Here is a 24,507-nt window from a genome sequence, read left to right as displayed (position 1 = left end):
CATGTACAGTATACCTGTATGTATACACACACACACACACACACAGACACACACACACACACACACACTCTTCAGGGCTGTACTGAAATGAAGATAGATAATGTGTTTCAAGATCACATAGAAATATTTAATAAAAATAAAAACTCAAGACTATAAATCCTATCGATCAATTTTTATCTACCAGGATATGGGTTCAGTGGCTTTATAGATTACCGGTCAAGTGAAAGTGGAAGGCATGCTTAGTTTTGTTTCCTTGATGCTGCTGTGGACGTAGAGAGCTGGAGAAGAAAGAAAGGAAACATAAAGGAAGCCTCACCTTTAGCGTCCTTATGAGCAAGTTTAGGATTGGGTGGTTGGAATATAATTAGGAGGGTTCTGGGCTCCAAAGGTGGTCTCTAGCTGTCTGGTATGGGGCCCTGGGGTGCTAGAAGGCAGGGGAAGCGCCAGCTAGTGTGAGAGAAAATAAAGGAGGCAGCTGCCCGTCATGAGCTTTGGATCTGCTGGAGTGCACGGGAGAGGCAGGCTCCCAAGCAAATTGGTTGATTCTCTCTAGGAATTAGCTAGAGATATCTAGGGGTGCCTTTCCAGGGCCAGCAAGGCTCTCAAGATGTGAAAGCATCATAAAAAATAGCAAGTTCAAAAACATGATGAGCACAGTTGATGAATATTTTGTTTGATCTTTCTAATGCAGGGATTACCTAGGGGTAGAGGGTGGAAAGGGAATAAGGGTACATGGACAGACACTTTGGACTGGAGAAGAGAGCGAGACCACATATCCCCTATAAGAGCAGATTCCAGTGAATTTTACCAGTTAGGGTTCATCCATTAAAACATATTTATTGAATGACAACCATGTGCTGAGACCGAGTGACAGGTACATAGGTATGAAAAAGACAGACGGTCCCCTTCAGCCCCCTGCTCCACTCTTCTGCCCCCTCACCCAGAAAGTTTATAGTCTCTGACAGAGAACACAGACTGATATATTATGATGGGTCCTTCCTAAGCTAAGACGTCTGAAAACTGGTCAATTTCCCAAATCTAAATTCTAGTTGAATTCTCATCAATACTTTTTGTTCTTAAGACTTCAGGTACATGTAGAATAAGTCTTATCTGTACTTTATAACCATCATTGCTATCACAGTTATTTTAAACTATTGTAACATACAAATTACTCTTTAGTTTACAAACCCTCTCATGTAAGCTACCTCATTTGATCCTCACTGAAATCCTCCAGGTAGATGTTGTTGCTAAGGGCACAGACTCTGGGGGCAAACTGCCTAGGCCTACAGCCAGCTGCTCCGCTCCATAGCTGGAAAATAGCAAGAGGTTGTTGAGAGGATTAAATTAGTTAATATATGGACTGCATTTACAGTAGTGGTGGTGCAGAGTAAGCACTCTACAAGTATTAATTATGGTTAGTTATTTTGTGTGTGAAAAAACCCTAGGCTTAGAGATATTAAAAAACTGGCTTAACTAAGGTCATTTTTTTTTTTATGGTAAGTTAAAAATCTAGGACAAACCCCCAGGACTTCTGATACCAAAGGCCTAATTTTTAAATTTTGTTCAGTATTACACTCCTACTTAGGTTGAGTTTCCTTTAGGATTTCTTTCCTTTCTCTTCTTTCTCTCTTTCATCCCTTGCTTTCTCTCATCTTTTTCTTCCCTTTCTCTTCTCCTTTCTCTCCTCCCCTGTTTGTCCTCTGAGCTCTGTCATCACCCTCACCACCTCTTCCCCCGCTGATGTCACCAGCATCACCACCAGGAACTAGCATAGTGATCTAAGTTGCAGAAAACTTAAAAGGAACTTATGTTGCTAAATTTCTTTTTAATAGGATGGTGAAAAGGAAGGAAGGAAGGAAGGAAGGCAGGAAGGCAGGAAGGCAGGAAAGGATGGTTTATGTAGTATTGCATAAAGGGGATGTTTTAGTTGACAACCTTACCATGCTGTATATTTAACTTGCAGTTATCATCTCTACCTATTTATAAAAAACAATGCCTGAGATGAAATGTGTACTTGAAAAGATTAACAATAGTTTAGACCCTACAAAAGAGAAGATTAGTGAATTTGAACACAAAGCAATAGAAGCTATCCAAAACGAAAAGCAAATGCAGAATACTAAACTCTGCTAATGCTATGAAAAGAAACTGATGATTTATAAAAAATTGTTATCTAGAAAAATGTGGACATGCTCATGTACAAATGACAGTAGAATGTTCATCAGGTGTTATAATAGTGGGTAGTTTTTGTTGTTGCTGTTGTTCTTTAATTTTTAATATTTATTTGTTCCATTGTTTAGTATGTGCCTACTGAGTGGCCTGACACTGTATTTATCAATTGGGAACTAAAGATGAATTGAATACAGTTCCTATTGTTGAGTAGTTTTCTATTTGGTAGAGAAAACAAACAGGTAGACATAATTGTTATACACTGTGGTGAGTTGGTAAGGAGGAAGCACTTTATTTGGACAGAGGATGTCTAAAGAAGCTTTTAAAAGAGCAGACATTTTTAGCTATAGTTTGTAGAGGGAAAAAAGAATTCACCAAGTAAATAGGGATACAATTGGAATGGGGTAGGGGTAGAGTTGGAGGAGAATTCCAGGCAAAAGATCAGTATGTGAGAATATTGTATGTGTATGGTTGGAAAACTACACATCTTTCATCATGACTTACAACTCTAACTGCATGCAGAGGTGAGTAGGGATTGAGGCTGGCATGGTTGAAGTGGGGGCCACATCACGACAATCTTATTAGAATAATATTGTGCAATAAGTGAAACTTTCCAATATTTTCTGCACAAGCAACACGAAGAGCCTTGTAAATCACCTAGGCTTTTTTCTGTAGACACAAGGGAGTTACTATGGGGTTTTATGCAATCTCAGTTACAGGGTCACATTTGTGACTGGAAAGATTACATTGTCATCAGTATATAGATAGATTTAATGGGGATGGGTGAGACTAGAATCAGAAACTGCAGCTATTCTGAAGAAGAGACCATGGCTTAAACTAGAGCCAGGATATATAAGAGCAGTGAGAACAGAGCATTCTCTGGATGCAGACAACAAGGGCGTACATGGTCTAAGGAGAATTTAAAAACAATAAAAAAACTAACTAAAAGTCAGTATGCTTTATATTATTACTTATGTACTCTTTTTTTTAAAACACTAAATGTTAGTGATAAAACAGTCCTTCCTTAAAATATCTTTTATTGGTCTAAATTCCAAATAATTGTCATGGTTACTGTTGAGTTTTAATAATTGTGTTAGTTATCTATTGCTTAACGAGTTACCCCAAATTTGGCAACTTAAATAACAAACATTCTATCACACACGGTTTCTGAGGGTCAGGATTTGGGAGTGGCTTAGCTGGATGATCCTGGCTCAGGGTCTCGCGAGATTTAGCTGTCAGCTGGGGCGGTAGGCACCTGAAGCTTTGACTGGGGCTGGGGGATGCACTTCCATGTTCACTAATGTGGTTATTGGCTGGCATCTTCAGCTCCTGTCCATGTGAGCCTCTCGACATGATTGCTCATGACATGACAGCCCACCCCCATATTACATATCTGGCTTTTCTTTCTCCAATCTATGTACTTACTACTAATAAATATCAAGAGAGAACCTCTTCTATATACTTAGTACTATGCTTTTAGTACTAAGTATATAGATATACAGATATTGAGAGAGAGAAGGGGCTCAACCAAGACAGAAGAAGCAGTGTCTTTTATAACCTAATCCCAGAAGTGACGTATTATCAATTCTGCCATATTCTATTAGTTACAGTTTGGCAAGGGACGACCTACACAAGAGTGAATACCAGGAGCGGGGATCATTGGAGGCCGTCTTGGAATCTGACTACCACAATAATGTATACAGAAAATTCAAAGGAACACATTACTTAGTCTTACTCTTCACTTACTCATACAATAAGCATTGTATGCTACATGGAAGTTAATTTAAAAAGTTACCCATTAAGCAATTACTCCCCATTCCCCTCTCCTCCCACCCTATCCCACCAGTATCCAGCTCCTGGCAACCGATAGTCTGCCTTCTGCTTCTGTGGATTTGCCAGTTCTAGATATTTCATGTAAATGGAGTCAAACAGTAGGTGACCTCTTTTGCCCAGCTTCTTTCACTAAGCATGCTTTTAAGGTTCATCCACATGGCACAATGTATCAGAAGTTCATTCTCTTTTTATGGCTGAATAAAATTCCATGTGTGTGTGTGTGTGTGTATACAACAATTTGTTTACACATCCATTGATTGGATATTTGCCATGGATGGATATTTGGGTTATTTCCATCTTTTGATTACTATTAATAGTGCTGATATGAACATGTGTGTAAAATTATTTGTTTGGGATGGGGGGACTGATTTTGAAGTGCCACTGAATATGTGAGTAAATGAGTCCAGCAAGTATTTGTAAGTGTGGATCTGATGTTAAAAGGAGAGGTTAGAGATGGAGATAGACTTGGGGTCAGCAACTATATATGGGTTATGGTCAAAACCAAGAGAGATGATGAGATAACCTAAGGAGAGCATGTACAGAAGAGAGTAGCAGACCAAAGATAGGAATTATGTCAAAATGTTTATAGCATAAAACCTCTAGACATGCTCTGGTTTAACACCTGGAATCTCCTAAGCATCAACCTAGCTCACAGTAGGCAGGCCTTCTCATTTATCACTGACCGATAGACTGTAGGATCACATAATTTCCTTCAATAACTTATTCAAGAATTCAGTCATTTTTATTTTCAAAAAATCCCTTCTTTCTAGATGCTTAAATTGCAATATTTGACCTTAAGAAATCACATCCTACCCTGTGGAATATGGATAATATTTAGCCAGTGCTCTGTGAAATAAATAACTTCTCAGGCATCTTTTCTATTGACTAAATAACCTCAGGCCTTTCATCTTTCCTTTAAATATTTTCTAATATTTACATGCATTTTCTAAGTCTCCCATAATTTGCTACATCATGATTCATTGGATAGTCTACTAAAGTAGTGTCTCATGCTCAGTGAAGAATGTGTTCTCCCAAGCTCTTATTGTCTGCCTTTCTTTAAAGATAGTCTCATGTTCTGTTCTTATAAAAAGGAATAAAATCCACTATTGATTTATAAGTATCTTTAACTTGTGTTTCATTATAATCTCAGACCCATTGATGTTTGTGTCTAGATCATTGTTTCTCCTATTGTATCAGCAGAGAATATTTTAATTTCAGGGCACGTGTTAATGTTGGCTTTGAACTTTTCTATCACATTCTTTGTTTACACAAATCTCTATTTTATAAGAAACACTTTCAATTTTCTTGTATTTTTTTCAATGTTAATCTTGTCATATTTGCTACCATACCAGAAATGAGGATTTTCCCAATTCCATTTTTTCACTGATAAAGAATATTGAACAATACCCCAGTGTGGTAGCTTTCATTTAAATTAACACTAAACTGTTCACCTGCACTGTCCATCAAATTATGCTTCTAGGATTACATGAACCTTCTTATGTTTGCAACCTTCCCACTTTAATGGATATTGAAGCATAAACAAGACTGTAAATCTGCCTGATGGATGAAATCCCAGCTCACATGAACCTCAATTGTTTCCATTTCCTGCATGTACTATGCAGAACGCAGTGAGTCTAAGCCATCCAATCCTTGCCAGGACTTTCTGTGTTTGGTATATATCGCGATTGACATGGCAACGATAATGAAATACAAGTAATTTTGCACTGTCAAGATGCTTTAGATGGATTGCCTTGTATTTGGGAGATGTCTGGCCTAGAGGGAGGAGGAAATCTAATCCAAAATTCAGAGGAACAGTACCTGCACCCTGATGTGTAGAGGGAAGGAAGTTAGATAGCTGGGTAATATGATTCAGGACAGTGGTGTTTACTGCTGTGGCATCATTAGGGTGTTCCAACTCTTCGGAAGATTGGTCTCTTGCTGCTCAGAGGGTGGAGTTAACACTCCTTAATGAATGCTGTGAAGGGAGACCAGATTGCTTCATGGGTTATTGGCGTTGGTGGGGAATAGGCTAAGTGTGCTTAGGTTAGGGCACCCCTAACCCACCAGTATTTGGCCTGAAAAACAGCCATTTTCTAGTTGGCTTCCTGGAGGTCGCACTTAACACCTGACTTCCACGAATCACTTACACTTGATAGCTCTTGCACAATGTCAGCCACTTACTAAATGCTATCTCAGTCCTCTCAATCACACTGCTTTGTAGGTTACTATCTTTGTGCTTGCAGATGAGAAGACAAAGGCTATATGGGTTACATCTTGAGAAGGCTTCAGAGACGAGGAATCATGGTCTGGACTGAGTTCATACTCAACGCATGCTGCCTTATTATTGCACATCAAGCAAAAAGCCAACGGAAGGTATGAACGGTTAACTAATTTTATAATTAATTTTGAAATCAGTAGGCATGTTTATGTAAATTTTCTGTAACTTTGTGTTTTTATCTACCCTTATCTTGTAAAAGCATCTTCTGATCTTAATTCTGATATAATTATAACTTTTATGTAGTTCTAACCGGCAAATGTACAATTTCAAATTCTACCCTTCTCATGTAACATTTTATTTACATTTTTCCATGTTGTACATTTTTTATGGTTAAAATTTTAGTAGCTACACACAGTGCAGTCAGTAAATATCAGTCTTTTAAAAATACTCTTAATGTAGTAGTGAAAATTAAGACAGTGTTATACAAGTACACCTCACTTTAGAGAAAACAGATTTATGGGTAAACAACAAAAAGAGCAAAACAGAAGATGAATATTTTCTTAATGAAAAGATTCAATATAGAATTCCTTTAAATAGTACTCTCTCTCCTTTACTCCCACAGTGCTAAGTCCAAGCGTTTCTAGAAAAAGAGTGTCCCCAGGTTGTTAGGGACAGTATGTGGTCGTCTATTCTAGTCTATCCTCTGGCCTCCCGTTGCGACCACACCCAGTCTAGCCCAGACAGATGAGACTCTGTGCTATTTTAACAAGACCTAGGGACTGGGAGCATTCCTCATTTCCTCAATAACCCCATTTCCGGTCCTGTCCACAATTTGAGTTTAATTTTCATGCATTTGAGAGCCTCCATGCACATCTTACAACTTTAGACCTAATATGAGACATTTTTCATGAATTTAAAATTAAGGAATGAATAAATATGCATCAAATAGAAAACAAAATGAATTTTAGATTGTGAGTTTAGATACACTAGTAGAATGTCACATTATGTTATGATGTCAGGATATACATCAGCAAATATTATTTCCTAAAAAATTACAAATTTCATAAGTGTAAATACATACTTCAAATATCTTGAGACATCTGACAGGGAATATATGATTGTATTTAAGAAAGGTTATGATAGAGTTTTCACTGACCCCTCAAAGATTTCTTTCTTGCTTAGTAAGATTAGATCACATTTAAGTGAGATTACATTTGAGCAAGGTTATAGTTAAGATACACAATAATGAAAACCATTCTCCCTCCTTCCACACACAAAATACGTTTTTATTTTTGTTCAATGGAGTTAGATTGCTTTGAGAAAAAAAATTGCTGTTTACTATTCTGCTGGTGTTTGGCTAATAGCCTTCCACTGGCTTCTATTTAGTCTCTTTAGAATATCAGGAAGCTGAAAATTCTGAGGAGACTTAAAAGGACAAATATTAGTCCAAGACAGAAATGGCAGCTTTAAGTCATACCGGATCAACATCCTTACCTGTATGTGTTACGCTATGTTACCTACATAGCCCAGCCTGCTAGTTAGGAATTGCATGGCAATCTTAGTGCTTTCCTAAAGGTAATGCACTACTGCTGTAGTTTTTGCTAGTTTGTTTTATAATTTTATTCTACAGAAATAGATTATTTTCCTCTGATTTCAGCCTAGTTTCCTCATTTTCTTTTTCTTAGGAACTTTTTGTTTTGAAGAATGTAAACAGAAGGAAATACTCCCCCTTGATCAGTCTTTTGTCTGTTTTCTTTCTGTCTTTTTTGGCACGGAGGCTGCCATGCAGCCACAAATGCTAGATAAGAATTTTCTATAAGGTTCTAACAGGATTAATTTTGTTTTGGGCAAAACAGTATGTTTTCAAGGTTCTTCTGGCAGTCACTATTTAAAGCCATTTCTGCCTTTAAATCATCTTAGTTTGTGTGTAGTTAAATCCAGTATGTCTGGTTGAAATGACTGTTTCTTCCATTCATGCTACAATATCTCTTGGACTTCCTAGGATCATATTTTCATACATAGGAAAATAGTTAAAAACACTTTGACAGGTGGTCTTGATCTTTTCCCATTAATTGTAAAATCCCCGTGACAAAGATATGATGTTATTTTTCATGTTACATTGGTTAAAAAAAGAGAAAAAGAAGACAACAGTCTGAATCTGATGACAAAACAAAAGAAAAACAAAGCAGAAAATTAAGAGGCTAATTTCATCAGCCTCTGGTAAAAACCTACAGTCTCCTCCTGTGCAAGGAAATTTTGTATCTTATCAGTGTTCAGTACTTGTATGTTCAACAAGTGTTACTGAGTGATTAATTCATCTACAGACTCAGAAAAGGTAACCAAAGATCTATTTGCTTATGAATACAAATTACACTGCAGTCTCTTTATATATGCAGATGACTCGGTGGGTGGGAGTCAGGGGATAAACTTGAAACCGTGTCCTCTCACTTGCTTGCTGTGTGACCCTGGGCAAGTGTGCCTGTTTCCTTATTATAAAATGGGGGAGATAATATTTGTTCTTACCAAAAGTAATTGTGAGTATTAAATCTATCATGAATAAGTATAAGTTTATTCATATTATGAAATTACATATATATATATATAGATCAGTAAGAAGTGTCTTGGTAAATAAGCACTATATATGTTAGCTATCATTATTAATTTTAAAATATAGGATCTCACTTCTGCAATTATTATATTGATCTTGGACATTAGCAAAAAAAATGTGGTGTTTAGAAATGATTGCCAGGAGACAAGGATTTCTTCATAGAAATTCCAGAGAGTGCAGGAGCTCCTAGATGATGCGCAAACATAAGGAAAAGCATTTCCCCTTTACTTGACAAGGATTTCTTCATAGAAATTCCAGAGAGTGCAGGAGCTCCTAGATGATGCGCAAACATAAGGAAAAGCATTTCCCCTTTACTTAACGAAGTAACCACTGTTTTGTGATCAATCGAATCATAAGAGTTGAGTGTCATGAAGAGTCACAGAGTGACTTTGACGTTTTTGAGAAGTCCAGAGTTGACCTCACCTGATCCAGTCAGCAGAAGTCAGGGTGGATGGGGTCCATATTCCAAACTTCCTTTAGCTTAAGGGGACCTGAGAACTGCCTTAACTTCATACCTAGCACTTTCTCTCCTCACCCCATGGTGCTGTCTCCGAGTTTCATCTGTGTCCCCCACCAGTTTCCAAGTTTCAAACTTCTTCGGATGGCCTTGGAACAGTCAGTAAAAATTCACTAGATCTTTTCTAAATTCTTCCTATTCTTCATGCTATATCTAAGAATTGCTTAATTTCTAAAAGAACTACAGGCAGTTAGAATGCTTTCACATTTCTACTATTCATTAATGTAGTAGAAGAATACTTACCGAACTTATATGTTCATATGTAAGGATACGTAAACCATGGTCCTTGTCCACATGGGATTTAACACTGTGGTAGTTTAGTGTTGGTCTCTTGCGTAGTTGATCCTCCTTATTATTTAGTCGACTTACTAAAGTTCATTTGTAATCCCACAGTCAATATTTGTGGCACTTTTGTGGTCACTTGTGGACAAGTGCAGAGAGGCAAGAAGTTTGAAGCCCCTGTCAAGCACATTTCCAGTCAAAATGGAACAAAGCGATGCTCTGCCTTCTTGTTTCTGCTCTCACGCTGTCAACAATGTCCTTTTTGCAGTCTGTTTGTTGCCACAATTCTTGCATTTTATAGGGATTTCACTGTCTCAGATGGCTCCAAGTGTAGTACTGCGATGCTGTCTAGTGCTCCTAAATACAAAACTATGATGTGCTTTATGGAGAAAACACATGTATTAGATAAGCTTTGTTCAGGCATCCAGTCATAGTACTGTTGGCTGTAAGTTTAACGTGGATGAAACAATGATGTTGCACATCCAGAAAAATGGCAAGGAATTCACCAATCTGTACATGAGACTGTTCCAGAAAGTGCTGTAGTAACATCTACAGTGCATGATGAAGCTATGAAAAAAAAATGGAAAAGTGGCTGAATTTGTGGATTTATGAGTTGATGAGCTGTTGTGAGGCTGAAAACCAAAGAAATTTACAGTCACATTACTCAAGATCAGGAAAATCTTAAACCTTTCTTGGCTAGTGTTTTATTATAAAGAGATACTGTATATAATTATTTATGGGAAATATGTTTTAAATATGTTGTCTTTAAACAGAAGCACACATAAAAAAAAATTCTATATTGATCTTACTGTGACCGGAAGCTTGCAAGAACCTAACCCTGTACGTCCCCTAAGAGTACTGGCGTGGTGGTCACTGATCCAATGTCTCCAGTGATGTTATGGAACCTTAACTACTATGAATTATACGAATTGACAGTATATTCTTTTATACTCTATGGCAGTAATTCTTAGCCATGGTGATTTCGCACATTCTGGGACATTTAGCAATGTGTGGAGGCATTTTAATGGTTGTGGTTGAGTGGAGGGTAGGGGTTAGGACGAGGTGCTACCGTTATCCAGTGGGTAAAGGTCAAGGATTCTCTCGCATTTCTTACAGTACACAGGACAGTCCCCGACAACAAAGAATTATCTCATCAACAGTATCAACAGTGCTGAGGCTAAGAAACTCTGTATACATTGAGGGTCTGCAGACTTTTTCTATAAGGGCCAAAGAGTTAGTATTTTCATCTTTGTGGGCCATGTGGTCCCCATCACAACTACTCCACTCTGCCATTGTAACATGAAAGCAACCACTGCCAACATCCCAGCTGACAATGGGTGCAGCTATTTTCCAACAAACTTTATGAAAACACTCAGCATGCCAGTTTTGGGCCTGGGTTATAGTTTGTAGACCCCACAATAGCGGTGATTCTCAATCTTGGATGCTTATTAGGGAACCCAGGAGCTTTTAAATAATGGCATTGCCTGGACGTCCCTCTCCCAAATTCTGATTTGGTTGGTCTGGGAGGGGCTTCCAAGGTTGCTATTATTTAGAAACTTCCCAGGGATGAGACTGTATGGTTAACATTGAGAGCCATTGGTCCAAAATAGTTGCTGTTTGTGTATTTGAAAGTTGATGCAGCAGAGCAGACCCTTATCAGGAATCAGCAGACCCTTCTCTTGAAATCTGGCTTTTGTCCCAGGCACTCTCCTGAAATCCCCCAATTTAATGGCCTTTAATTAGTGCTGATTCCTCTGAACTTTTAAGGTTCTGATTTAGAAACTCTCTGTGTTTCAGGTGCCTTGAAACTCCTCACTCTGCTGGTTCTCCTCCTGGGCTGCTGTTCTTCTGCCTCTTTTCCAATCTTTTGCACCTGTAATTTAGGTACTACTTAGAGAGCTATTCTAGAGTTCTTTCCTGATTAATTTTCCCTGGACTGTGTCGTGTCTTTACTCCTCTATAAACAATGTTCAGATGACTATCCATTGGCCTGATCTTTCCCAGAGGGCTTGTTTGAGTAGGCCACCTGGTGACTTTATTCTTGGCTAGATTACAGTTTTGGAAATTAGATACGAAAATTCTTCTTCATAAAATTAAGTTACAATCTCTTCTTCCAAATATCAACTCCCACTGCACAGGACATGACACAGAAAAAATTTAAAACTATAATCCTTACTGTGAAATGATCTTCAGGAGAAACAACTTTCCAGTGTCATTTGGTGACTTTGTAATGTATGTTAATCATCTAAACCTACCTCATGCAGAAGAGAAAGTTACCAGTGTATACGTATTTAAATACTATTCAATAAGAATAAATACTGTAAATACCCATTTTGCATTTATGTCACCAGAACACTCCTAGCATTCAGAGTTATAATAATGAGGCCCTCACTCATTGCCAGATGTATCTGACAAATGTTGGCAGGAGAGAGGTGGCGTATGCAAAGTGGGTAATCGGTGAGAGTTTTAAGAGGGTCTCTTTATACAGACATGGGCAAGAGCATTTGTTTTCCAGGGTAGCCATAGTAAATTGCCACAGACATGGTGGCTTAATACAACAGAAATTTATTCTCTCACCATTCTGGAGGCCAGAAGTTCAAAATCCAGGTGTCAGCAGAGCCATCCTCTCCCTGGAGGCTCTAGGGAAGGATCCTTCCTTGCCTCTTCCAGCTTCTGGTGACTGTGGTCGTTCCTTGGCTTTCTGGACTTATGGCCACATCATTCCAATCTCTGCCTCTGTTTCTACATTGCCTTCTCTACTGTCCATGTCAAATTTCCCTTTGCCCTTCTTTTATAAGGACACTTGTCCTTGGATTCAGGCACCCCCAAATAGTCAAGAATGATCATGTCTTTTCAAGATCCTCAACTTAGTTACAGCTGCAAACATTGTCTTTCCAAGTAAGGGGTTAAGATGCAGATGCACCTTCTTGGGGGCCAACAAACCCACTACAGCAGGATTTGGGGAAACCAACAAGGGCAGCGAAACCCTGCGGGGCTTGCCTTTCCTAGGGCTGCAGGAGAAAGGGGAGGAGGCACTCGGTGGGACTAGCCGTTAGCTGCAGAGAGGGGAAGGAAGCGCCTGGAAGTGATGAGGGCTTTTGAAAGAGAATCTCACTCAATGTGTTGTCTGACATAGAGAAAGCTGAGGAATAAATAACCAGCTTCATTCTCTTCCTACCCTCCTTGGTACATCTTAATGGCCAAATCAAAGTGGATGCCAGAGAAAAAGATACCCAGTGATGCAATCCACAAAAGGAAAGGTGGAGACTAGACCTAGAGAGGCAAGCAGAAAGCATGCCACGTATCAGCCCGTTACCTCTCTGGAGGAGGAACCTAAAAGTTCTCAAGTTAGAGGTTTGAATGAGGTTGCTTTCACAAGGGTGGCAGTAACTTCAGCTTTTTCTGTGTATAGAAAACAAATGAGAGCACATTGCATTCTTTTTCTATAATTTCAGATCATTACACACTGGTCCTGGGAAATACTAATTACCTCTGTGCTTTGGGAAAAGAACTATAAGCAGAGTACAAACCACCACAGTCCTTTCCATATATAGGAATAATCGAATTGTCAAAGCATCATCATCATCATTATAATTTTACTTCCCTTTTTTACAATTCTTTTTCTTTGTCAAAAAGAATTTAGAGGGCTCATGTATTACAAGGATGACAAAATTGAAACAGAAAATCAAGACCACGGAAAGGAGGAGAAAGCAAATATGTCCGTCTTAAAGGCTAATAGTGTTGCTGTGATCGAGCATCAAATTTGGTTCTGCCTTCCTGGCAGCCATCATTATGGTAACACACTTATGCCCACATCTCACCCTAACAGAGGTTTCCTTACCTAGTCATAAGAAACTCCATAACACATGATTCCTCAAAGGCTATTTCCCTTTCCCCACAGGTAACAGTAATTTTCTGTGATTAAAAATTACCAGATAATTCGTAGAGCCAATCTCTTGTTGTGGAAATACACTTTTGAGTAATGGGAGAAAGACTAGAAGATTCATTCATGTCCCATTCCTCTTTATTGTTGCATAGTTATCCATTTTTTTTAATCCAGCATAACTTATTTATCTATTTGTCTGTTCAGTAGACATTTGAATTGTTCCCAGTGTTTAGCAATTAGCAATACAGCTGCCATGAGCACAGGAGTACAAGTCTGTGTGTGAACCTACATCTTCATTTTCCTTGGGTAAATACACACGTGGGGTTAGTATTGCATGGTAAGTGTATGATTAACTTGGTAAGAAACTGTCAAACTATTTTGAAAGTGGCTTTGCATTCCCACAGGCAATGTATATGATGACCCTTGAACAACATGGGTTTGAACTATGTGAGTCCACTTAATGCATGGATTTTTTTCAATAAATATATTGAAAAAAGTTTTTGCAGATCAGTGGCAATTTGAAAAAAATGTTCTTTCTCTAGCTTAGTTTATTGTAAAAATACAGCATGTAATACATATACAAAATATGTGTTAATTAATTGTTTTTGTTATTAGTAAGGCTTTTGGTTAACAGTAGGCTAATAGTAGCTAAGGTTTTGGGTAGTCAAAAGTTACATGTGAATTTTCAACTGTATAGGGGATCAGGGTCCTTAGCCCCCATGTTGTTCAAGGGTCAAGTGTACTATCATTTCACATTTGCATGAACACTTAGTATTGTCAATCTTTTTAATTTTGGTTGTTCATGTCTGTGTAGGTGTTGTCTTTTTAACCTACAGTTTCCTAATGATTAATAATGTTAAGCTTTTTTAAATTATTCATTTACCACTCTTTGGTCAAGTGTCTGTTCAAATCTTTTACTATTAATATTTTTTTTGCCTTATTACTGAGTCCTAAGAGAATCTTTTTGTTTTAAAATAAATTCTGACTTAAACAAATCCTTTAGTGAATGTGTTTTGCGAGCATTTTTTCTCAGCTATGAAAATGAAATAATAGTACTTACACCAGAGACCTGTTGTAAGAATACATTAAACTAGATAATATGCAAAGCTTCTGATACTTACTAGCCATTTAGAAAATGTTAGCTCTCTTCCCATGTCCTTTCCCCTACCAATACATTCAAATCCTTTATAAAAGTTGAGAATGACACAAGGAAGAAAAAGTATTTCGAGAAGGCCATCTTGGAAAGAATTTTTCAGGACACTAGTGGGGTCATAAGGGAAATTGCAAGGATTATGGAGTAAGTGTTAAGGATTTAATCCAGAGCAGAAATGATTTTTTTCAGAAAATTGAGAGATTAAGGAAGAAGAGAAAAGGCAGTAACTTGAGTGGAGGTAGGGTAGCTTAGTAGTTTAACACCAGTCTGTAGGCAAGCTGCTTGGGTTTAAAGCCCAACTGTGCCACTGATGTGCTATGTACATGGGCAAGTTATTTAACCTTGGGGTGGAAGAGCAGGTAAGAGAGGAGGGCAAGGCCCCAAAGGAAGGTTATGGGGCATAAACCTGGGAGAAAAGCTCAGATTTGCACTTACTAAAGGATAACATGAACAAAGGCCACAAGGGCTTCTGAGAGATATGGCAAATCAGATGATCTTTTATTTTTCAGTAAAGTGTGATGTCACACCATCTTTCCAGAAAAAGAAAGGGCAGAGTTGGGAGTTAAGAAAAGTAAAGAAGGTGAGAACAGTAGTTATTGAGATTCAAACAGTAATTTGCCAAGAAAGGCATTAAAAGATTATAGAAACTCAAAAGGATCCTGGTGAGCTTGGAGATCATGGATTAGAAATGGGTTCTATCCCATAGGTTTTTTGTGAGATGTTCTAACAATATTTATCAGTCTGGAAACAGGACAGGGAGAAAATAGAACATAACCTACTGAAGGAACTGAGTGGATTAAGTGACAAATTTTAAATGGCTGCCCAGATGGATGAGACAGAGTAAGATGGAGAGAAAAGCTGAAGATGTGTTGGCTCAGGTATTTTAGACACAGTTATAACAAAATGCAGACGGAGATGAATTGACGGACTATGAGATGTCAAATGGGAGCCCCTCCTGACATGGAGAAATTTAGAGTGGAGATTTTCTGGACGGAGAGTCATGGAGTTTGAGGTGCACGGTCTCATGACAATCAGAGTTAGCATGCAGGTGGGCGAAATAGCAAATTCAATGATTAAAAGACTGCAGGGTCAGCATGAGGAAGGGTGATGTTGGGGGCGCTACAGGAAGATGCTCACCCACACCGAGGATAGTCCCCATGAACCAAGGAGGAGTGCTTTGGAGATCAGGAGATGACTGCAGAGATTGCTCAGCTACGTTAGTTTGCAACTGATCCTGAAAACAGGTGGTAGACCTCTATGCTGTTCAGTATTTTCTTGGCCTTGTAGCGAATGCTAAGTTTTTATATTATCTTTTTAACTGATGTCATCTCACTATTCATAACACACCCATGCATGTCATGCCCCAGAAGACACGAGGCTCTCAGTGCCTACTCTCAGCAACTTCCTCCTCAGCCTCAGATGGAAGAAGCCTGCCAGGATAATGCCAACAAGCTGCCTTTGCCTTGGACAGAAAGGGAGGGCTGGAGAGAGCAGAAAACAGTGCTCTTCCCCCTACTTCCTGTGGGTCCACCCTAAGGGGATGGAAGGGTGGGAGGGATGGAGAGCTCATCCATATTTCAATGCTCGTTGAAATATATCCTTTGGCTTTTGACTCAAGGTGCTAATTTTTAAATATATTTTACACAATTGTACCCTGAAACCCAAGGTTTTTTACCATAACGACACAAGCATGCAAAAGACCATTTAAGATGGGTCACTGAAATCCCCAGGGGAACCTATTCTCCTTTCTTTTCTACTTCTAGGATGTCAAGTAAAATTGTATTTGAAGGAGTGCGCACAGAAAGAACAATAATCCTCACAAGTCAGCTAGAGTTCATGATACATTATTTATTTCACTGAAAAAAATTAAACTTGCCAATGTCCACCTAAAAAGGTTTTAAGATTTATTTAAACAGGGTCAGTTTCTTCTTTGTGTATGAAAATAGACAAAATATTGCCATTTAATATCCCCACTCCAAGTAATTTGCTGCACATACACAAATAACTGAGGGGTTGAGGTGCCTTTATTGATAATTCAAGTCTCAAAAGGAGATTATGAGAAAATGTCTTACTGCTTCTGTGGTCCAGACTAACTGTCTCCATTAAATACATTCATTGGATAATTGCTTAACTTTCCACTTTCCTTTTCTGATGAAGTCACAAATAATATGTCCAAAATGGCTAGATGGAATCATGGATTTATGCATATAAATACAGCACTGCTTTTCAAAAGGGACAGAATATGTTCAAGAACTATTTATACTCTGGGTAAACTTTGAATTGTATATATTCCATGCACAGAAGATAATTCATTATGAGCATATCTCGTGTTGCACGCCAAACAAAATGACCCTTTGATACTGACGACATGCCCATTCATATTAGCAGGAGTTACAGATATCAAGAGGACCAAGAACTCATGCCAGGAATGCACAGGATGGTTTCCATGGAGCATAATGACACAATTGTCTGATGGAACAAAATTGAATAGAACTAGAGGACAGGAAAAGGGTGTGGTGACTGCAAAAATGAAAAACTTTATTCATGGATTCAAATTTATGCTTAAACTGAATTGAATGTGATAGATCATTCTTGCTTTTTGGGCAAAAGTTAGAAACTAGTTAAATAGTAATGGAACTTTCAAAGTAATCTGGCAAATTCTCCTGAAACATTTTCCCTTCCACTTCAAATACGCTGATTATCACCAGTTCTATCTTTCTTCCTTAAAAATGACAGAGTATCCTCCTTTTTTCAACCAATGCTTTTGAAAAGTTTCCTTCCATATCCTTTTTAGGACTTTATGCCACCAGTCTTGACGTTGCCTTGTTAAATCTCCATTTCTTCGTACATATCTGGGAAGGTGTGTTATCGTAAAGAACCCAACCTGACTAGGACACAGTTGGGAAAAAATTCTTTTCCAGGGGATAAACCAAAACATTTCTTTTGTCTTCCCAACAGACTGTTGGCTATATTTTCATTCTGTTCTGTAACCCTAATTAAATCTTCCTTTGACGCCTTAGCATCCTTGAGCCATGTGCTGTTGGTGCTGGTATGTCAACCTCATCGCGCTTTTCTTAGTCCTCTCTGCTTTCAGATTTGTTTCTAAAGCTATTTATTAGTTCTTTCTCCTTTTATTTCAAAGTGTTTGTGTTTCAGTTTACATTTTTGAAATTAATTTCTAGTTTTAAAGACTTTCGATCAGAGACTGTGTCTTGCATGATACCTATTTTGTTGGAAATCACTGAAGTCTTTAAAAAATTTTTAATGTTATGAGACATTTCATTTTATTGATTAAAACCATGATTGTCTGTGTACATACACGTGAAAATACAGTAAGATATTTGTACTTTTCTTGGATTGTATGTTTCATCTGAAGGTTTGTAAGTTCCAAGCTTATTACACTTGCTGATAATTACCAATATTTTGATTTTGCTGTACTGTTCATCAGAATCTCCAGGATACTTCCCAAGTAAACATGTTAAGTTTCTAGAAAAATAAAAGATGACAATAGTCCACTGAATGAAAGCAAATTGGGGGTGAGAAATAGAAGCTCTCTAGGAATGTAAAATCAAACCCCAGTGTATGGTTAAGTGACAAAGCTTTTGCAGTTTAAACAATTCTTAAAATTCCCTTTCAAAAAGCATGCTGACTATATTTTAAAAACATATATTAAATATCTAAAACATATTTTTCTTTTACTCTCTCTCCAACCCCAAATCCTAAAAAATATGGAACGCTTCACGAATTTGCATGTCATCCTTGCGCAGGGGCCATGCCAATCTTCTCTGTATCATTCCAATTTTATTATAGTGCTGGTAATGCAAGCACACTGAAGTTTCCTTTATGGCTTAATGCATGATCATTTTTATAAAGTTTCCATGAGTCTTTAAAATAGAGAGTGTATGCTTTGTTGAGTGCTGAATTCAATTTGTAATTATGAAAACAACCTTATTGATTATATTACTCAGCACATCAATTTTCTAATATTTTCCTTGATTAATATGTCAAGAAGATAGATATTTAAGTCATCCACCTTTATTGTGTTGTTTATTTACTTTTTTACTTTATATGTTTTATTTGAAGCATTCAGTTTCATGGCTATTAATACTTAATCAATTGTGTTCTTTGGTAATATAAATATTCCTTTGTTATTCTATAATTATCCCATTAATGTATTTTTGCTTTGAATTCTATTTTGACTGATACTAATATTGTAATGATTGCTTTCTTTTTGCTTTAATTTACTTGATATAGTTTCACATATGTATGAGACCCTGTCATTTGGCTGCACCATATAATTGTAGCTTTATTAGAAATCAATTGAGAAAGTCAATACTGATAATTTGATTTTTTCTTTAAAACTCATGTTATACACATAGTCTATTTTATGTTTTCAGAATTATTTTATAAAATGTATATAAATACATATGGTATAATATCAAAATATAGGTTTGAAATGGAAAATAAATAATATGAAAACAAGATTATTTAAAAAATTGGGTGTTATCATAACATTTTAATAATGGGGAATTATAAAAGCTGCCTTCAATTTATTTTGGTATGGATTTCAGAAAGCTATTCTGACTCAACACCTTTTGTTAATAAAATAAAAATCACAATGATAGCATAAAAAGTGCAGATGACAATATTAGGTGATTGCATGTCTGTAGTTAATCATTAGGTGATACAGAAAAATGTGAAGACATTAAGCTTTTCCATTATTATAGTGTTTCTTATTCGGTTTGTCTTCTGATACCCCTTACTCATTTTCTGCCCTTCTCTGTACTGCCTGTGCCCCCTGCATACTGTTTCATCCACTCCCCCTTGTCACCAGGCTTCTGGCAGAGCTCAGCCAATGCCAGGCACAGATAGGAATTTGGGAGATGAGAGGAGAAAACGGTTGGAGTACTACTTGCCACCCATTGGGCCGCCCCTTGCTTTTTGGCTGCAGCCCTGCTGGGTTCCAGTAATACTGTTCCCTCTCTTCTTGCCATCAGGCCTAGAGTTGGTAGTGGTGCTAATCTCTGGGTGCCTCAATGCCCCTTGTTATTCCCTTTAACCCTGCCCATGCCCACACCTTTAAGTCATACAGTCATCGAAGTATCTTTAGGTTAATCACTTAAGCAGAATTCTGTTTTCTTCCAGAATCCTGACTGATCTAGTGCAGTGTAAGCTTGAGTTTTTTTTTTTATATAAGCCACAGAAAACAACATCACCTTTTTTGAAGAAGAAAGAGAAGAAGAAGGTGTTCGTGGAGAAGGAGGAGGAGGAGGAGGAGGAGGAAGAGAAGGTGGGAAAGCTATCAGGGTGCTGAGATGTGATGGGAAGCTTGAGAACAAGGCTCAGCGAGTGGAAAAGAGCCCAGCCAGGGTCTGAGAGTAGGTACTAGGATCCGAGTGAGGGTCGCACCGGAGGAATCATCTGGCTCAGTGATTCTGCCTTTGAGGTCATCCCGAACTCTCTCAAAATAATTCTATTTCTGGCTCAGCATTCAAAGTCCAAGGAGAGGCCAGTCCCGTACTTGTCCTCCGGCTGTGATGGGAAGGGGAGAGGGGACTTCCATCATTTGTCTTCTGCAATATCTGGTGTCCACAGAAAAATTAGGCAGATAGGAAGAAGAGGTGGATACCAAGCAGGCAGAGATGACCAATGTCCATTGTAGATACTATCTTTAATGGCATATTAAAGTTTAACGCATCCTATTATAAATGCTTATTATAATGTATTATGGACTTTAAAGGTGGGGGGTTAAATGACTCTCTTAATTACGTAATTATTTGCTCATTCATGTATTGATCTCTGCTGTGTGTCTGCAATTGAACAAGAGCCACTGGTAAAGTTATACAGGATGTGTTCCATATATTAATATTCAAGTGAAGCAAATAGACACATGGCAAGAAGTTCAGAATTTTATGAATCATATTCACATCTCAATATGTTATTATCAGCCTTTTCCAAGAAACAATATTGTCAGAGGTAGCTGATAACCCTCACAAATGAATTTGTTCTCAGTTATCAGGATACCAAACCCCTATTGAAAATCAATATTAATTCAAGAATTCTCAGCTCAAAGTGCAGCTTGTTCTGAGCTCTAGGAATTGTGCAGGAGAAGGAAAAAGGAATGATTTGTGACCTGAGGAATATGCTTTGACAGCCCAAGCCCAAAACACATTCAAAAAATTTCGCCTGAGCTTTGAAGGTGACCTTGCTGAGGAAGGAAAGCAATCTTCACCCTGTGAAGACAGGGTGAGAAACGCTGCCTAGAAAGATACACAGACGAAATTTAAGGTGAAAAGAATTTTGAATCTTATCAGATGCATGCTTTGGGCTTTTGGAAGAAATGCAGTTGAAAATTCTGGCATCTCAACAATAAGTACTGGAGAATCTGGAGAATAGGTGGTGGCTGTTGCCAATAAACCTTTAAGAGCAATGAGCAGATTCAGAGATTGTAAAGGAGATTATATTCACTACTGTGTGAATACTGTACAATGTTCATTAATGTGAACATTGTACAATGTTCTTCTATTGTAAAAAGTTGGCTCCCCCTGCCCCCAAGCCAGGGACTGTCATTGAAATGACTCTCCAATGGCCTCTTTGGAAGCTGGTTCTGGAGCTGGTCCACAGGGTATAATTGTGAGATTCGTAAGCGCCCATGCCACTGTTAGCTAGAAATAAAGGTCATTTAACTTACAGTTCACCTAGAAATCCCTGTCCTGAGTTAAGAATGAAGCAACGAAAGTAGGGGAAATGTGTGCTTCAATTCCCAAATTTTCCTTAAAAGGAAGCATTGGTAGAAATCATTCCATTTCTCCTTTAATGGGTATAGAAATAAAATGCTAGGTATTTAAATATACCAAAAGAAAACTTCAAGTTTATGTTCCAAGTAAGCACATAGGCTCTAAACCATAAACTCATATAAGTCATAGTAAGCTGTGATGCACATTTATTTATTTATTTATTTTTATTGAAGGGTAGTTGACACACAGTATTGCATTAGTTTCAGGTGTACAACACAGTGATTCAACATTTATATACATGATAATTCTAGATACCAGCTATCACCATATCAAGTTGTTACAATATTTTGACTATATTCCTTATGCTATACATTACATCCCGGTTACTTATTTATTTTACAATTGGAAGTGTGTGTGTATATATATATATATATTTTTTTGTGAGGGCATCTCTCATATTTATTGATCAAATGATTGTTGACAACAATAAAATTCTGTATAGGGGGGTCAATGCTCAATGCACAATCATTAATCCACCCCAAGCCTAATTTTCATCAGTCTCCAATCTTTTGAAGCTTAACGAACAAGTTCTTACATGGAGAACAAATTCTTACATAGTGAATAAGTTACATGGTGAGCATTACAGGGGCAGTCATGTGATGCACATTTTTTAAATGTAACTTTTAAAAAATAGTACTTTCCAGTCACTGTTATCTTCATTAGTTTAGAGGCATTCTGGGACAAAATGGGACACAATGTTGCTGAAATTAGAAATATTCAAAGCCTTGTTTCATTTTCAAAATGAAGGATTAGTTTCCTAGTTTTTTTCAAAGAAAGCATTTGATTGAACATATGAAGACAGAGGCTGGTCTTGGGAGTATTTCTGACTTAAAAAAATCAAAATATAGTCTAAAACTGATGTGAGTTTTAAGGACTATTTCTTGGTCAAATACTCTCTTGTATATTTCGAGCCTATTAGAAATATTTTAAGTGATCATAAATCAAATGCCAATTTGGGATGTTAAATGTGTATCACATTGTTATAAGCCATTAAATTTGCTTTAAGCCTTCCAGGAACCCAAGATTTAAATATCATAGGTCATAGATAACCCAGTCTCAGTGGTGGAGGACAGAGCGTACCAGGCCAGGGGGCTGAGGTCCTGGCCCTACCAACAGTTCCCAAGAACCTTACTGAAGTTAATTAAATGTTAGTATCAGTTTCCTCATCCTTCAGTGGTAAGGTAATACTGTCTGCTTCCTTAGCTCGTGGTTCCTGTATAGAGAACACAAGCTAATGGCATAAACATTCCTAAAAATTCTAATGCATCATAGTTATCTATATTAGGCTCGAAAAGACTGCAAAGTGGTGTACCTTTCCTTTTAAATAGCTTGAAGAAGCATTATTAACATATGTATAATCCTGAAAATCTTTTCTCAGTCCTGAATTGTGGAACTGTATTTTTAGCTACAACTTGAGCTGTGACTTTGGGAGAAGATGGAAGTGATACCTCCTCTAACCAGAAGCAAAATGCTGATATTTTGAAGAACAATTTTTTTTCAGTTTATCAAGAAACAATTGACATAGATTACCACCTAAGTTTAAGGCGTCCAACATGATGGTTTGATTTACGCATATTGTGAAATGATTACTGCAATTTTAGTTGACATCTATCATCTCATGTAGAAACAATAAAAAGAGAGAAAAAGAAATCTCCCTGTGAGAAATCTTAGGATCTACTCTTTTAACAACTTTCCCATACATCATACAGCAGTGTTAGCTAGCCTCATCATGTCCTAAATCATTTCGGGGTACTTATTTATCTTATAACTGGAAGTTTCTACCTTTTTGACCAACTTCCTCAGTATCCTCCACCATCTACCCTTGGTAACCACAGATATAGTCTCTTTTCTATGAATCTGGTGTTTGTTTGTTTGTTTTTGATGAAGAACTTTTTTACTGACACAGAAATGTGGAAAGAAGCAAACTGCAAGAGGAAGAGGAAGAGTATATTTTTTAAGTCCTGGAATATGAAACATTTTTGGCTGGTGGCCTTTTGGGATAGTTGATAAAATGTCAGGATTAACCTGCTTTACTGAACCTTTAGAATGTCAGACATAGGGTAAAATTTTTAGAGATACCATGATACTTGAATAAAATATATTTGAAATTTATATATCATTGACTTAGAGAAAAAAATGTAGAGAGTGAGTAAATACATCAAAGGCAGCAGGCACTGGTTTCAAAGCAGGTTCATTCATAATACCCTGAATGTAAGAAAACTTGATTTCCACAAAAGTTGAAGATGTTTTGTGCTGCTGCCTCTTACTGCTTACTGCTCATCTCTGAGCTTCTGCAGCCATGAGCAACGCTGTTTCCAAGTACTTCACATTTACATTTCCCGAGAGATGATTTGGTTGGGTTCCTCAGTCTATTCAGCATTCAGCACCCCTCTAGGTCTCCCAACAGGTCACTTCAGAGGTCACTGGTCAGCTAAAGACCGTTCCAATTAGTTGTGACGGTGCTGGTGGGTCAAATGATGTGCAGCACACCTTGAGGATCCCAGTGCCCACAGCTTATGTGGGAAGTGCAGGCAACACTGTCGGGGAAGGAGAAGTGAGACAGGGAGGGAAAGGCAGCCAGGAAAGGGTGCATATCAAGCACTGTGGGTGACTGGAGTTTAATGCCACAGGGAAATCCAGGACAATGGTGTAAAACACATGCCCCAGGGTTATCCCATTGAAGGGCAAGAGAGCTGGGGTATTTATACCCCAATTCTCCTTAATCAGTGGTTGAGGGCTGCTGGGAAGGAGGTAGAGAAGGGGTGCTCATTTTCCGGTAATCCAGTGCTCCCCGCCCCAGGTCAGGGGATAGACCAGAACCAGCAGTTGGAGGTGCTGAGCTGACTGGAGTGGTTAGGCCTGAGGGGTCCAACCGAGGGGCGCACTGCTGCGTTTACTGAGCATGTAAGAAGTCACTCCTAGCCACTTTCTGATAGAAGGGCCTTTTATGTGCAGGCTTATGCCTGTCCAATACCGTTTTTATTAGGGTGGTAGTTCAATTTAAATTTTAAATTAAATTTAATATAAGTGGTGTTAGACTTTTGAAT

General features: G+C 37.9%; 1 non-coding gene across 1 annotated transcript; it reads right to left on the bottom strand.

The window, feature by feature from the left end:
- Nucleotides 1-18,385: 18,385 nt before the first annotated feature.
- Nucleotides 18,386-18,490, bottom strand: LOC118911848 (U6 spliceosomal RNA). Its single transcript, XR_005024625.2, has one exon. It is a non-coding gene; the product is annotated as a U6 spliceosomal RNA (small nuclear RNA).
- Nucleotides 18,491-24,507: the final 6,017 nt, after the last annotated feature.

The sequence above is a fragment of the Manis pentadactyla genome, chromosome 8 (assembly GCF_030020395.1).
Source record: "Manis pentadactyla isolate mManPen7 chromosome 8, mManPen7.hap1, whole genome shotgun sequence".
Taxonomy (NCBI): Eukaryota; Metazoa; Chordata; class Mammalia; order Pholidota; family Manidae; genus Manis; species Manis pentadactyla.
The sequence above is the reverse complement of the archived record's forward strand: the minus strand, read 5'-3'. Positions and strand labels throughout refer to the sequence as shown.